This window comes from Macrobrachium nipponense, chromosome 44 (assembly GCF_015104395.2).
Source record: "Macrobrachium nipponense isolate FS-2020 chromosome 44, ASM1510439v2, whole genome shotgun sequence".
NCBI classification, from domain to species: Eukaryota; Metazoa; Arthropoda; class Malacostraca; order Decapoda; family Palaemonidae; genus Macrobrachium; species Macrobrachium nipponense.
In genome coordinates, this window is record NC_087221.1 from 35,132,585 (window position 1) to 35,150,084 (window position 17,500).

Consider the following 17,500-nt stretch of genomic DNA (forward strand, 5'->3'; position numbering starts at 1 on the left):
TTTCTTAGTGCAACTGCGAGGTTTCCCCTCCTGTTACACCTTTCAAACCTTTTTAGTCTCAATTTTCCCTTCAGCGCTGAATGACGTCATAGGTCCCAGTGCTTGGCCTTTGGCCTAAACTGCATATTTTACTCCATTCCTGATAGTTGCACTTTATCCGTTAGAATCTGGTCTTCGTAAGCAACTTTTCATGAAGAAGCTGTGCCGTGCATTACAGCTTTCAATGCCAGACATCCAGGGCAGAACTCGAAGACTTGAGGCACCGAGTAGTGAATAAGTGAAATGAGGAGAAAAGTTACCGTAGACTTCAGAATTAGGCAGTCTGTCTGGATCTTGGCGACATCGAAATCATTAATATAAATTGGAAATGTGACAGATACTGGGAGTGTGTGTGTTTTTTTTTTTTTTTCTTTCTTTTTCTTTGAGGCATTACTGGGTGTGTTTTTCTTTTCTTTTTTTTTTTGACAGAGATACAAGATGTCTTTTTAGACATATATTTTTTTTAGAGAGACAGATGATAGGTGTTTTTTTTCTATAGGTGCAGATATTGGATACTCCTTATTTTTTTTATTTTTTTTTTTTTTTTGTAGAGGCAGATACGTGGTGTTGTTGTTGTCGTTTTTTCCCATTTTTTTTGTAGAGATAGATATTAAGTGTGGTTTACATTTTTTTTTTTTTTTGGTAGAGACAGCTACTGTTTTTTTTAGAGAGACACTTTTTTTTTTTCCTTGTAATAATCAGTCATTCCATCAAGTCGCGTAATTACGTACGACCACTAAATTATTCATTAACCACTCGTAACCTAATCACTTAACTCCAATGTCTGTGCCTTCATTAATTGGAAGACGCCCTTAGTAAGCATAGTCAATAAAGCGTATGTCATTATGCATTATCAGGTTAAGAAACCGCAGTTATATTTCTGGTAGGACACTCATTTATGCAAGGTTGATTGGAGAATTGAAGAGTTGAAGAAAGTAAGAGAAAGTCTCAATGGAAGTTGAAGCCGAAGAAAGAAAGAGAAAAGGTTAAAGAAAGTTGAAGTCGAAGAAAGAAAGAGAAAGGCTTAGAGAAAGTTGAAGTCGAAGAAAGAAAGAGAAAGGGTGAAAGAAAGTTGACGTCGAAGAAAGAAAGAGAAAGGTTTAAAGAAAGTTGAAGTCGAAGAAAGAAAGAGAAAGGCTTAAAGAGAGTTGAAGTCAATATACGAAGAGTCAAGTTAAATTTATGGGAAGCTAGGTATGTCAAGACAAAGCTGGCGTTTATTCAGTCTTAATGTGCAGATTCGAGAAAAAGTACCAAGTACATTGAGTTAAAATCAAATTGCGCTGTTATAAATAATTATTTTTTTTTAAAGAAATACAGCGGTGCTGAAAAGGTTACTTAGAGAAATTAGCAGGCTGAGCATGGAAGAATAGTTGCTAGTTTGATAAGGCCGATTTTTCGTAATAATTTACCGATACTATTTATGAAAATGCGGAATATCATATTTACGTTATGTATTAAAAGTCATGGGCTAAGGATTTTAATTTTGGAGAGCAAAAAATTATTATTTTTACACAAATTGTATTTTCGTTCGCAAAGATAATTTTAGATTTGTTCATACCACGTAATATAGACTGCAATGCACCAACTGGGACTTTTTTATTTATTCATTTAGTGATATTCATAATTTTATGCCTTTCCCAAATTCAAAGTTATAATTTTTTATGGAGGATATCAGCTTTTACAAAATATCAAATTTTATCGTATTTTTGAAATAATTTATTATGTTATTCATTCAGCTCATAAATTCACTGACACATATCTCAAAACAGATTCATTATAGCGCTGAACAATCCTATGGATTCCAGTGTTTGGCTTCAAGCCTAAATTCCATATCCCATTCCATTCCATTCCATTCCATTGCATTCCATTCCATTCCATTCATAATTGTATGGTTTGCACTAGCAAAACTTTAGGGGATGGGTAAGTCTACCCGTCCCACCCTAACCCACAGATACACGGGCACCGCCCCACCGTGTCTATGTTTACCGTACCGGCAACAAAGTCCTCAATTTGTAGACTGAAGTAATTTGGCCATGCTCTGTAATCATTATCATAATTTAGACGTTGACCTTGAAAATTTTTCGTCTAATTTTGGTTTTCTTGAGTAGAATTCTACACAGTCATAGTCACTTATGTCTGTGCATATTTTACGTATATATGTTTGTTCAATATGTCTATTTCTCTTTCTCAGCCTTTGTTTAACCAACGGTCTCGTTTAATTCCATTTTAAAATAAAAATAATTTAAATTGTTATATATATACATATATATATATATATATAATATATATTATATATATATATATATATATATTTATGTATATATATACGTGTATATATATATAATATATATATATATATATATAATATATATATATATATATATATATATATATTATATATATAATATATATATATATATATATATATATATATATATATATATATATATAATATAATGGTCTTACAGTGAACTTTATCAACACTATTTTTTTTTCCGTGATCAAACTCAAATGATTACGGCCAAAGATATATATAGTATGTGTGGGAAATTTACGAATAGAATTTTAACAACAGCTGACTTTTACTCGAAAGGAAAACCCGTCTAGGGAAAAAATAATTCTGAGGATAGAGCAAAAAGCAATCTAGTTGATTGTGCGTGCATGTCTAATAGAGATGTCATAAACTCCGCATGGTCCATATTAAACCCCAATCTTAAAAATATAATTCGATAAACAAAATGTGGTAAACTCACGCGAATTCTTTCTATATAATTCATTTATTTTAGACATACTGCCATATATCATGATAAGTTATAGCAGTATGTCTAAAATAAATGAATTATATAGAAAGAATTCGCGTGAGTTTACCACATTTTGTTTATTGAATCATATTTTTAAGATTGGGGTTTAATATGAACCATGCGGAGTTTATGACATCTCTATTAGACATGCACACACAATCAACTAGATTGCTTTTCCCAGCATAGATAAATTAGATTGCTTTGGCTCTATTCTCAGAATTATTTTTTCCTGAGACGGGTTTTCCTTTCGAGTAAAGTCAGCTGTAGTTAAAATTCTATTCGTAAATTTCCCACACATACTATATATATCTTGGCCGTAATCATTTGAGTTTGCCCACAGAAAAAAAAATAGTGTTTGATAAAGTTCACTGTAAGACCATTTCTTAAGAGGTAGTTGATTTCGTATCAGCTCGTCATATGTCACACAGTTTTCAGCTAATTAGTCTCGTCATCATTATAAAATAATTCTCAATAAGAAAAATATCATTAAGAAGTATCACCCAATAAAAGAAAAGTTTTCTATAAAATGGATGAGGGCGTTGTGCCGTCAAAGAAAACGAGCAGACATAGAGCTTTTTGAGCTATAACTATAAAAGAATCGAAATGCCCACTTCATTTCCTGGTGTGGCGTTAATAGCAGAAAAGCTCGCATGTTTACACACAGTTGTTGTAAAGACTGAAAGGGAATATCAAAGCATCATTACTTTTGAAATTAATTATTACTGCATTTCCAGCGTACGTCACAAATTTTCATGGATATAAATCATGAAGCTAATAAAACAGTTGTAGGAAAGATTTGACCATAGCCTAGTCACCCATGAAAATAGCGGTTTTCTACGAAGCCGAGAAAAAGTTAAACTTGTAAACGAAGACTATAGTAAAGAGTTGTATCGTAATTCTAGTAAGATCTGGGTTTGTTGACGAGACTGGGATTTTGATATCTGTTATTGATATTAGTATGATTGCATAATAATTGTTAATTTTATAAAACTTCGCTAATTATGAAGTTTTGTCACAAACATACGTCAATTTGCGGTCATTCATCAAAGCAACAGGCCTATGCGAAATTTGGTTCTGTTCAAAGAGTAAGTTGAATGAAACAGAATAAACTCTAACATTTATTTAGGGTGGTGATGCAGAGGACTGACAATGCCTGAACCCTGTTTGATAAATTAATTTCGCCATTCTGCAGTCTTACACGTTCGTGCGCGCACACATTCGCGTAGCGAAAGCTTCGTGAACAGTGTTTAGAAATAATTCTTCTAGAGAGGTCATCACAACATACAAATTCTTCAAGAATTTAGGCTCAAGTATAGGCTTCCCATAGTCACGTGATTTTTCTTATTAGTACGAGCTATTTGGAAATTTACATTGATCAAACCTCTATAAGCGGTTCTAAAGGGAGTAAACTGTCCGTAATATTTAAATTTTTGTCAGAATCAGCTTTTAAAATATTGTACTCTGTATGTCGCCATTAGTTGCTTTTAGACAAACAGGTTTGCGTAGTGTACACAAATACAACGTCTCGATGCGAGTAGTTTGGTTAGTATATAAACAACTTTCGTAAAAGTGAAAAGAATCCGTCTCATGTCTAAAATACTTTACATTATGGCTAAAGAGATCATTTATTTTTCTGCTCTGTTTATCTCTTAAGAAGACTCAGTCAGCATTCTGCATGCAAACGCCTATTAAATTATGCAAGAATTAAAACGCTATGAGAATTTTTAGAACTTTAAATATTTATTTCTGACTGATCGCGTCTGAAAATATTTTTGATTTCTAGTCCTTTTCCTAGTTTGATTTATGTGTCATAACCTTCAATTTAATTTCTCGTGTAAAAAATGGTTGATTATTGACCAGACGCCAATTTTTATTAGGTCTTACAGCGATTCTGTAATAATAAGTAAGTAAATGAATAAATAAATAAATAAATAAGTAAATAAATAATAAAATAAATAAATGAATGAATGTATGTATGTATGTATGTATGTATGTTGTATGTATGATGTATGTAGTGTGTATGTGTCTGGTATGTAATGTCTGTATGTAAATGTAAAAAAATGGATGAATGAATGAAGAATGAATGAAATGAATGAATGAATGAAGGCAATGAATAAATAAATAAATAACATAAATACATACCATAAATTACATATCAATACATAAACATATACATATAACATAAATACATGAATGAATGAATGAATGAATTAATGAATTAATGAATTAATGAATTAATGAATAAATGATTAAATGATTAAATGAATTAATGAATTAATGAATTAATGAATAAATGAATTAATGAATTAATGAATAAATGAATAAATGAATAAATGAATTAATGAATAAATGAATAAATGAATAATGAATAAATGAATTAATGAATTAATGAATTAATGAATAAATGAATAAATGAATTAATGAATAAATGAATTAATGAATAAATGAATAATAAATAAATGAATAATAAATAAATTAAATGAATAATAAATAAATTAAATGAATGAATGAATGAATGAATAACGTTTGGAGTTCTCGTATTATTACTACAGATAGTGTCAATCACACACACACAAAAAGATAGAATAACAAAATTAATACGGAATGGGTAGACATAGGCAAAGGTTTCAAATGAAGTTGCAAGCTATCCCCACTCAATTTCACGCCTTGATGCAAAAGACACCATCCATCGCGATGAATTAACTTACGCTGAAAATATCCACCTCATTCATAAACAGTTGACATGGAGCGCTTGTCGAATCTTCTCATTTTAACCAATATTTGCTTGAAGGTGAATGTCCAACAATTTATTTTTGCTTTGAAGGTTCCTCTGACCTTTCTCTAATTGAAATTTAAATGAGTTTTGGTAATGTACGCTCTTGACCGCAACATAAATTTTTAAAAAGAGCCAAACCAGATATATGCCGTTTTCTTCAGCTCCAGTTCTGCTTACATTCATAGTCCACAATAAATCGATGTTTTTTCGTGTGAATAACTGTGTTTATCTCGGTACTGTTTATTCATCACCGGATAATACGAGTAATTTTCGTATCATAAAGATTCTTCATGTTTCAGTATTTGCAAAATATATACAGAATGATGAAAGCTGCTGGAACGGGTTTGATACACGTCAATAGAAATTGATCCCTTAGACTGATGTACCATCGTTTTTACGCCCACCCAAGGCAATTTTGCTTTCTAAGTTTAGACCGTGAACCGCACCGGACAATCAGTCAGGACGTTAAAAGGCACGAGGTGTTATTTTTGAGTAATAAGATAAAACAAAGAGCGTTTTTTTTTTTATTGCGAATTGCATCGCAAGTTTGTTTAGATCTCGGTTCCTAGGCACAACCGGTTTCGACAACAACTTCTTTGACATGCAGACTGAGGAACCTCGTCTGGGTGACTCCAGATTCTTCAACGAAAACCACTCAATTTCCATTGAAATTATTGATCATTTTAGAAATTGAAGTGACCGATTTAACTAACTTAAATACCAGCAAAACATTTCAAGAGTGAATTTCGCGTATACCCCACAGGCGCTGTTTTATTATTATTTATTATTCAGAAGATGAAACCTGTTCATTTGGAACAAACCCTCATGGGGAATTGACTTGAAATTCAAGCTTCCAAAGAATATGGTGCTCATTTGAAAAAAGTAACTGTAGGTAATAGGAAATAAAGAAAAAAGAGGGATCAGTTTGAGACCAAGGTCTAGAGGAAAGAAGAACAGTCCCTGTGCCAAGGGTGAGATAAGGTTCACTTAGTCAAGACTTGTCTATGGAACCCGTCTGAGACCGAGGGCTATTGAGTAGACTACCCCCTTGGACCATGGCTCAGACCAAAGTCTATAGGGTAGACTTCTTATCCAATAATAATCCTGGATGACACGAAGGTCCAGTGAATAGGCCATGGACCCTGTCATAGACATGCGTCCAGAAAGTACTACCAAATGGACCATAATTTAAACCAAAGTCGATTGAGTATACTTCTTAATCATGGACTCTAGGTGACACGTAGCGCTAGTGAGTAGACTATGCATTGCCTCATGTCACCTCAATGTCGACTTTCTTTAAATATAAATAATGTTTTCCAGGAGCATCCGCATCGCAGTTTATCTGGCGTTTTAGAAGATAAATGCATAGTAATGATAAACATTGTATTGCTTAGCATTATGCAATATAATGTTCAAGCTACCCTGGCGTTTATCTTACGTGGATACATAAAAACATTTATATATATATATATATATATATATATATATATATATATATATATATATATACAATTCAGAAATTAATATTGTGGTGTCGTCTCTATCGCAAGTTCGTGCGAGCGATGAAATATTGTCTAGCGATACATTCTCAGAATAAACTTCAATCAGTCTTATCCAGTATTGACCAGTGTTGCTGTTGTGGCCTTTGACGGCAAATGCTTAAAATCAAGGTCACCTAAGATGTCGCTTCATCTTTAGTCTAAATTAGTCATTTTTAATGAGTTTGTAAAATGAGTCACATGTATAGCATCATACTGATGAGTAAATGAGTTAGCGTCATACTGATCAGTAAATCAGTTGGCATAACATTGCTGAGTGAGTTAGCATAAGACTGGTGAGTAAATGAGTTATAATCCTACTGATGAGTAAATGAGTAAACATCATACTGATGAGTAAATGAGTTAATATCATACTGATGAGTAAATGCGTAAACATCATACTGATGAGTAAATGAGTTAGCATCATACTGATGAGTAAGTGAGTTAAAATCCTACTGATGAGTAAATGCGTAAACGTCATACTGATGAGTAAATGAGTTAATATCATACTGATGAGTAAGTGAGTTAACATCATACTGATGAGTAAATGAGTTAGCATCATACTGATGAGTAAGTGAGTTAAAATCCTACTGATGAGTAAATGCGTAAACGTCATACTGATGAGTAAATGCGTAAACGTCATACTGATGAGTAAATGAGTTAGCATCATACTGATGAGTAAGTGAGGTAACATCATACTGGTGAATAAATGAGTGAACATCATACTGATGAGTAAATGAGTTAGCAACATACTGATGAGTAAATGAGTGAACATCATACTGATGAGTAAATGAGTTAGCAACATACTGATGAGTAAATGATTAAACATCATACTGATGAGTAAATGAGTTAGCATCATACTGACGAGTAAGTGAGTTAGCATCATACAGATGAGTAAATGAGTTAGCATCATACTGATGAATAAATGAGTGAACATCATACTGATGAGTAAATGAGTTAGCAACATACTGATGAGTAAATGATTAAACATCATACTGATGAGTAAATGAGTTAGCATCATACTGATGAGTAAGTGAGTTAGCATCATACTGATGAGTAAATGAGTTAACATCATACTGATGGATAAATGAGTTAGCAACATGCTGATTAGTAAATGAGTTAACATCATACTGATGGATAAATGAGTTAGCAACATACTGATGAGTAAATGAGTTAATGAGTAAACATCATACTGATGAGTAAAAGAGTAAGGTTTCTCACTTGATCACCTCATTGATTGTTGTCTTTTATTTACTAACTCTGACTCAAACAAGGGGGCACAAATTAGACTGGTTTATGGACAATGGGTCATATTAAGGCCTGTTACATAATAAAAGTTAGTATCATCTAGCATATGAAGAGAAGTCATACGAAATACAAGTCTTTCTTCTCGAAATATATTCATTCATTTATTCAGTAAGCAAATAAAGGAATAAGTTCCATTCAGTAAAATTACAAGCATATCTTCGTTTAAAAAAAGTACTCAAGAACATCCTATTTTTATTGAGTTATAGAACTGTGCGATATTTGTAATAAAGTGACTTTAATTTTAAGATTTATATCAGTAATTCTCACTGATTTTTAAGATTTTTTTTATTTTCATTTTCTCTTTAATATCATCAAACGAATTCTTCCGTGCGCAGAGTAAAGGAGTGAGAGAGAGAGAGAGAGAGAGAGAGAGAGAGAGAGAGAGAGAGAGAGACTTAAGCTGTCACAATGATTTATCAGCGAGGCCAACGAACCTGTTACATAACCAGCTCCTGTTATGTCACAAGTCACCTATGGTTTTAGTGCATAGACAAATTCATCGAGCGCCATTCTCCCTTCCATACAATCTTTGGCAGGAATCTAACAGCACGGAAGATGCAGAAAGCAGATAAGAAGACCTCATTATCTATTCATTCGCACGCTACTGCGGCGATGGCAAGGTGTATCGACACTCGAGAATATAACACCTGGGTTCCTCGTAGCTACCAACCCCTCCCCACTACTACCTGTGCGTCTTATTTTTAATTGAGTAAGCGAGACATTTCGTATCCTCTAAGTCCTCTTTAAACGCTCGAAGGAGGTCGCTTTAGCGTGCTTGGTCCCACCCCCGGGAGGAGCACCGCCTAATCTTGACCAACAGGTAGGTCTGTGTGGAAGTTCCGTTCCGTCCAAGCGACTGGCGTCCGTTCCGTCATGCAGAACCAGGTCCGCCAAAGTTCGAACTCGAAAAGATACGCGCATGTTATTATCCGTCATTGATTCGTTGCCTTGGCTACGGGAGAAAAACAGTACTTGGCTTGGCCCTTACCAATTACCTCAATTCCGTCGGGAAATTAGGTTATCTTTCCAGGCTCCTCTCTGTTAGTTGATCTTGTCAGATCAGTCAGTAGTTACAGAAGGAGACTTGGAGGCAGTAACAGATAACAGGGACATTCCCGTTTTCGGTCCCTTTTGGCGCAGCGATTTTAATCTCGAAGCAAAAAAATGCCGAAACTGGCAACCCACAAACACCAGCTGGTCTAGTTTGGGGAGGGGGAGAGGAGTAGACCTGTTCGAGGGGAGGGGCGGAGGAACGAAGGCGGGGGGGGGGGGGAGACTCGTGGGGTGGGCTATCCAGTTTGTCCACTCGGCTTACCTAAACTTCACGACTTCAATACAATCTCCTTAGGAGGTGTGAAGAAGTAACTGGAGCGAGTGGTTCTGTTGGAGAGCCAGCCGCCATGGAAGATATCCTGTAGGTATCCTCAAGGAATCCCTCGCGGGTGTAGTACGCGAGCTGAGGATATTCCACGAAGAGGAATTCGAGCAATCCGCCGTGGGAGGAGAACACACATACAAAAAAAGGATTACTTTCGCGGTGGGTTGGTCCAAAGGTCATGTTATTTTGGATTCCCTCCTCCTGCTCCTCCTCTTCCTCCCCTTCCTCGTCCTCTCCCTCCTCCTCCTCCACCTCCACCTCCTCCTCCTCCTGAGCGAGTGTCCTTGGAATAAGTAGACTGTATTTGAGAGCATGGCGAAGAGGCTCGAGAGGCGATTGGAGGGAGATACGAAGGGAGGATACGTAGGACTTTAGCAGACTCCTTCGAAGGAAAGCTTCTAAATAAGGGATAACAGGAAAAGGAAGGTCGGACCCCGCTTGACCGTTTACAGTGTGCCAAAACCTGAAAAACAAAAAAAAGTCTGCGGAAGTGTGACGAACTCTGCTGCAGTTACTTCAAGCGTTAGCATCGAGTATTGAGCCTTGCATTGAATTCATGTAAGTACCGCGTAGTTTTGCCTTCTTACTCTTTCTGTTGCCGTTAATATCAGCATTGTTATTGTTTCGTCATTGTAATTATTATCATTTTTTGTTATAGATGGGGCTAATGATGTCTGGGTATTAATAGTGAAACTATAAAGACGAATCATTGTCGTTGTGGCTGGTACCAGCGTTGCTAATGTTTCGTCATTATTGCTGTCATCATCACTTTTGTTTTTGATGGTGCTAATGATATCTGAGTGTTAATAATGAGCAGACGAAGAAGAATTTTGGAATTGTAGCCTCTGAATTCGTAGCGCAGAATACCTTGTCCAAATTCGAAAGGCCTCCTCATAAATAAATTATGTATCTCGGTTAGGGTTTTGATATATGCATTGAAGCTCCATAACTTGATTTCTAGGTCAGATAGAAGACGACCTGAAACCAGTACGAGTTGACAGTACGACGAGCTGGGTCCAAGGGCTATTTATAGGCATGGCATTCTGTCGAATCCAGATTTGAGTAGATTGGCCCTTTTTGGAATTGAAGTTCTTGTGTCACTTGGTCATTTGTTTGTGGAATTATTACCTCATTTTGGATGGCATCAGTTATGACACATCTCAGTGTAATTGGTGTTTTTAGGGGTTACGTATCTTTCATAACGATTAATTTTATTCTGTGGCATTTTTAAATATGTTTATATATATATATATATATATATATATATATATATATATATATATATATATATATATATACTCTAAATTTGTGGCTTAATACCTTTGAACATAGAAAAAGGTCACTCGTCATAAGTGACAGTCTACATACATACACATACACGTATATGTTACACACACACCACATATATATATATATATAATATATATATATATATATATATTATTATTTATATATTATATAATAATATAATATATTGTATATAAAATATTATTAATATAGTAGTATAATATACATACGTATATTGTGGTATATATAATAATAATTATATATATATATATATATAATAATCATTATATTATATATATGTGTGTGTGTGTGTGTGTGTGTGTGTGTGTGTGTGTGTGTGTGTGTGTGTGTGTGTGTGTGTTTTGTGTATTATAAAAGGAACTTTCGAATGTGATGATTATTCTGTTGCGTCATAAATGAAGTTTGTTACGTGCGGATTTCACTCACCCACTTTTACGAAATCTCATTCGAAAATGAAAACCAGGCTTTTAATACGAGAATGAAGGCAAGTTCATTTCTGCCTGTGATGCTTCATTTTTCTTTTGAAACTTCAAGTGTAATGAGAAGCCTTGGTTGTCATGCACACGAGAAGGAGGGAGGAAGCTCTCGCGTTCTCCCCTGGAAAGTAGCCATTTTGATGCTGGCAGTCCAGATGCTGACAGTCAAGGTAACATTCAGATGAACTTTCAGATTCCTGGAACCGTCTGGCCATGAAGGGGTTTCTGGAATTGGGGGCTGGGGGGAGGGGAGAACGACCCATTTTTACGAGAAATAAAATTTGGAAATCGAATTTGTTTTTGCGTAACACCAGACATATGATGCTTCATTAAGCATATCCATTGGTATTTAATATGGCAGTTTATCGTATCAGATATCTGCGATTAATAGATGACAAAGGCATGATAATGTTTCAATAATACTGACTGGTTAAAAAGCACGTTTGTGATAAGTTCTGTCTGAAGTGTCATACGTGTATAATAGATAAACCAGCATGGCTGTTCTTGCAAGTTCAATGCATCCAGCACGAGTTCTGTATCGGCTTCCAGTGTACGAGTGTAGCCGTACAGTGTAAATCGTACATAACGAATGACAACTTCAATTCCGTCGTCTCTCTTCACACTAACCCAGAAACGTCGAACAGCTGAAGATATTGATTTTGCCAAGGCTGATCGTTTTCACGTGTAGGCGATCCGATGCGTGACTGTTTTGTGCTGGGCTTTAAGTGCATCTGAACGCGTCACCCGCCTTGTTATCGTTACACACCTCCGTACGAAGTGAGGTGAATGTGATTTGATTTGACCACCGATGATAAACGTCATTTACCGTCAAGATAGGCCTGTGGGAGCGGGTGCCGTTTAATGCCTTCAGTGCACCTCACACAGTGCACTTTAGGCATGAATTAATGTTCTTTGTAGCAGCGTTCCTTCGGCCCTTACCTACCAATCCCTTTCATTCATTTTACTGGTACCTTGGTTCATATCCGCTTTCTTCCATCTTACTTTCCACCCTCTCCTAGTAATTGTTTCATGGTGCTATTGTGAAGTTTCCCACCTGTTACATTTTTTAACCCTTTCTACGAGCGCCTCAGTGGCGTGGTCGGTATGGTCTTGGCCTGCCACCCGGTGACCGCGAGTTCTATTCTCGGGCACTCCATTGAGGTGTGAGAGATGTGTATTTCTGGTGATAGAAGTTCACTCTCGACGTGGTTCGGAAGTCACGTCAAGCCGTTGGTCCCGTTGCTGAATAACCACTGGTTCCATGCAACGTAAAAATACCATACAGACAAACAAATAAACAAACCCTTTTTACTCTCAATTCTCCTTTCAGCGCTGAATGTCCTCATAGGTCCTAGCCTATTGCTTAAAGCGTATAGTCCAATTCCACTTAGATAGGTTCGTGGGACTGCAACTTGATACGAACGTTTTACACTGCTCATTTGATGAGGCAGTGAAAAAAGAGATGTCAGCAGCTGGTGCACTAAGTATATATAAATTTCTGTGTGTGTGTGTGTGTGTGTAAGTTAAGTAAAACAACTATTATACAAGAGCTTGGTCCCGCGCCGGATGACGATAGTAAACATGGGCGTGTATTGTCCGTAGACTGTCGTTGCTAGGCATGCAATTGTATGTATGGATAAACATCTCGTTTTATATAAACGGATATCCGACTGATAGCTGACGAAGACAAGAGGTCTTTGGCATTGAATACGAGGTTTGATCACAAAGACCCTAGTCCAGTTACGATGTAAGAACAGTTTGATTTAACATTAAAATAAAGGTTATATACATACATACATACATATATATATATATATATATATATATATATATATATATATATATATATATATATATATATATATATATATATATATATATATATATATGTATAGTGTGATAAAGGAGTTTTGACTTACAGCGCAATCACGAAGTTTGGTCGATGGTCGTTGAGTCTAATGACGAAGTTTGATCGTTTTCGTTAGCTTACTGATGATGAAATATAGTCAGTGTCAGTCCTTCGATATCGAAGTTTGATCGATTCATCTTCCACCCTCAAAATTACGAATTTTGAGACTTTTTTATTTTTTTTAAACTTTATATTTAAGTCTGCGTTAAGTTGACCGTAGAGCCCTTGACTTTTCGAGCTGTCAAGAAAATCAAATATTTTCAAGTCGTATAACATCTATTTCACGTCTCGCAAACTCGATTGCCATCACTCAATTCAATTCGTTCTGTTGAATTACAATTCATCGATTGATGATATAAAGAGGTGTAATTAGGGCGCGGAGACCTGGCACTTCTTTCTGATGAGAGATCGAGAAAATCTCTCATACCATCATAATGGTGTAGAGGTTGATTGATTGTGAACAATTAGGACCTTATTGAGTGCAGGGTGAACATGATGAATTAATAGTGAGTGATAGTGATGTTGGAGAGAGGGGTGTTACGAATGACGGTGTTATGGGGTCATAATGAAGTGTGACAGTGAGGGGAAAATGACAATAACAGTGATGAGACGGTGAGACCGTGCATTGGAAAATGGGATGATGAGAATGATAGTGATATAGCATTTATGGTCAACTGTGATAGGAGTGGTGAGGGAATATGACGGTAGCAGGGATGAGACGGTGAGACCCTGTATAGGAAAATGGGGATGGTGAGAATGATAATGATGCAGCATTTTGGGTCAAATGTGATCATGATTATGACAGCGATAGTGAGGAAATAATAAAACAATAATAGCGACGAAATACATTAGTGAGAGGGATGTTATAGTGAGATAGTGATTCGATACAGTGATGATGGTTTTACACTATATAATAACCGTTCCATTTCTGTAATGCTTTTCTTATTAGATAAAACGAATGAAAGAAAAAGTCGATGTACAATATTCTCGTGTTATTTCAAAATTAGAAATAGTGAACTTTATCAGCCACGTAATATTGAATGGATTCCCACCTAACAGTAACCTAGCATTTGGCCCCAAATCATTTTTATTTTCATTTTTGATTTACAAGATGTCATTTTCAGTAGTTCGTTGACCTAAGGCCGTGCAATTTGCTCACATGAATAAGGAGGACTTAATATGTCATTGTGAATTGCTGTACTTATTGTATATGCTTTTTCTGTCACTCGGAAAATGGGCAATTGCTTTTCAGTACAGTCTCTGATTGGAGAAATATGTGTTTTTCTGTCCATTGGAAATTTCCGGGCTTGTAGTATAGTAGATATCCATGCATATACGAATACATATATACACACATACACAAATGAATACATATATGCATACATACACACGGACCACACACACACACACACACACACATACACACATATATACACACACACACACACACACACACATATATATATATATATATATATAATGTATATATAGTACACATATACACACATACATAAATATATACATGTCACTTTGAATATTTAAACAAGAATATGTAAACAAGAAACTAGCTAGCTGAGTCAATTCCATTAAAGGATGACGCGTTGAACAAGACGCCATGTAATTAAACAAAATGGTTCATACTTCAACCCATGTTGAGATGCATTATCATTACATACTCTCAACTAGCTTTTAGTCATTACTCTCTGGTAAATTCTCCCTCCTCCTCCCCCTCCTCCTCCTCCTCCTCCTCCTCCTCACCAACCTGAACGCCCTCTGACCCCAAACGTTACGACAGTACATGCCTGATTCCAGAGGCACCGTTTCTGGTACCTCGTACCAACCCAGACGCCCTCTGACGCAAAACGGTACGACGGTTCATGCCTGATTTCAGAAGCACCGTTGATTCCACAGGCACCGTTTCCGGTACCTCGTACCAAACTAGACACCCTCTGACGCAAAACGATACGACGGTTCATGCCTGATTCCAGAAGCACCGTTTCCGGTACCTCGTACCGAACTAAACGACTTCTGACGCAATATGGTACGAGAGTATTATTTTTACTCCAGACACGGTTCCCGGTACCTCGTACCAAACAAGACTCCCTCTGACGCGACACGGTACGACAATACATGCTTGAGTTCTGAGGCACCGTTTCCGGTACCTCGTGCCAAACTAGACGCCCTCTGACTCGAAACGGTACGACAGTACATGCTTGAGTTCTGAGGCACCGTTTCCGGTACCTCGTGCCAAACTAGACTCCCTCTGACGCGACACGGTACAACAGTACATGCTTGAGTTCAGAAGCACCGTTTCCGGTACCTCGTGCCAAACTAGACGCCCTCTGACTCGAAACGGTACGACAGTACATGCTTGAGTTCTGAGGCACCGTTTCCGGTACCTCGTGCCAAACTAGACTCCCTCTGACGCGACACGGTACAACAGTACATGCTTGAGTTCAGAAGCACCGTTTCCGGTACCTCGTGCCAAACTAGACGCCCTCTGACTCGAAACGGTATGACAGTACATGCTTGAGTTCTGAGGCACCGTTTCCGGTACCTCGTGCCAAACTAGACGCCCCCTGACTCGAAACGGTACGACAGTACAGGCTTGAGTTCAGAAGCACCGTTTCCGGTACCTCGTGCCAACCCAGGCGCCCTCTGACGCAAAACGATACGAGAGTATATGCTAGGAGCAGCGCCCTTTGGCTCCATACGTAATTAGGAGGGCAATTACATTGATCCCTCCCTCCTGTATCACGCTTATGGCGGGCCTGAGCCCTTGATAAATGCGAGTTCGGTGCGATGGCGAAATGTCAGGGGTTAAAGCAGTGGCGTCTATAATCATTATGCAATGGCGAGTTATGGATCTCCCACTACGTATATGGTTATTTTCGTGAGTCTCTCTCTCTCTCTCTCTCTCTCTCTCTCTCTCTCTCTCTCTCTCTCTCTCTCTCTCTCTCGTGGTATGAGGTGGGTGGTGGACCGAGGTGGTTGGCTCAGTTCAATCTTATTCACGTAACAATTATCGGCCTCTCTCTCTCTCTCTCTCTCTCTCTCTCTCTCTCTCTCTCTCTCTCTCTCTATTTTCACCTGACATGTCACAACGTTTCTGTTTTGGTTTTAGGGGTATTTTTGCCTATTTAACTCTTTATTTATTAATTTGTCAAATTAATTTCTATTTCTAAAAACTGATCTCTTCTTTATGTATTTCCTATTACCTTCTGTTGATTCTAATTAACGCCATGTTCTTTGGAAGCTTGAATTTCAAGTCAATCGCCCCTATGGTGGGCTTGTTTCATATGGACAGGGTTCATCTCCTGAATGAAAAGAACTAGGAATTCTTTTTCCAGCACATTGACATCAAATTTTTATTATTATTATTCCTAATCTTTCACTACAGACGAGCAAGTTTTATAACACTCGTCCACATATTCATATGGTTTTCGAGACTTCTGGCTCTTTCCACGCGCTAAGACAGATCGAAGAAGGCGTGCGCGTTTTGCCCAATTGATTATTTGATATCGACGCTCTTAAGAAACGCAAGCTGTCAATTCAAAGCCCAAAAGGCGCAGTGGGATGAGTTATGTCAATTCCTCCAATACTTTTTAGTGCCCAGAAATATCTCATGAACCAGATTTTGGAAATGGCGCATGCGATGCGCCCACTTTCTGGGCTCCTACGTTTTCGTAGAGATTGATTAAATTGATCTGTAGAGACTGAACTGGATTCTGCGGAGACGAACTACTTGAGCAGTGACCAATGTTCTTCCCTGGTTCTCCTCTAGCAGGTGGAATAAGAACCTTTATTCTCCCATTCAAGTGTCTGGAAGACCTACACTCGGTTTAAATATAAGAGTCTGGACGACACAGTCTAGGATTCCGTATAAGTGTCTGGAAGAACCAGACTGGATTTTCATATAAGAACCTGGAAGACCCAATCTGGGTTTCCGTATAAGAGTTTGGAA

General features: G+C 37.0%; 1 protein-coding gene across 7 annotated transcripts in view; it reads left to right on the forward strand.

Annotated features, from left to right (window-relative positions):
- The window catches only part of LOC135204174 (cyclin-dependent kinase-like 4), a 176,463-nt gene that overhangs the window by 34,749 nt on the left and 124,214 nt on the right, over positions 1 to 17,500 (forward strand). Inside the window, exon 1 of one of the 7 annotated variants that reach the window (XM_064234228.1) lies at positions 9,831 to 10,401. The exons of the other annotated variants lie outside the window; for them this stretch is intronic. The gene's annotated coding sequence lies outside the window, so the exon portion shown is untranslated. Of the gene's footprint in view, positions 1 to 9,830; positions 10,402 to 17,500 lie in introns of those variants that run through there. 7 annotated transcript variants of the gene reach the window in all.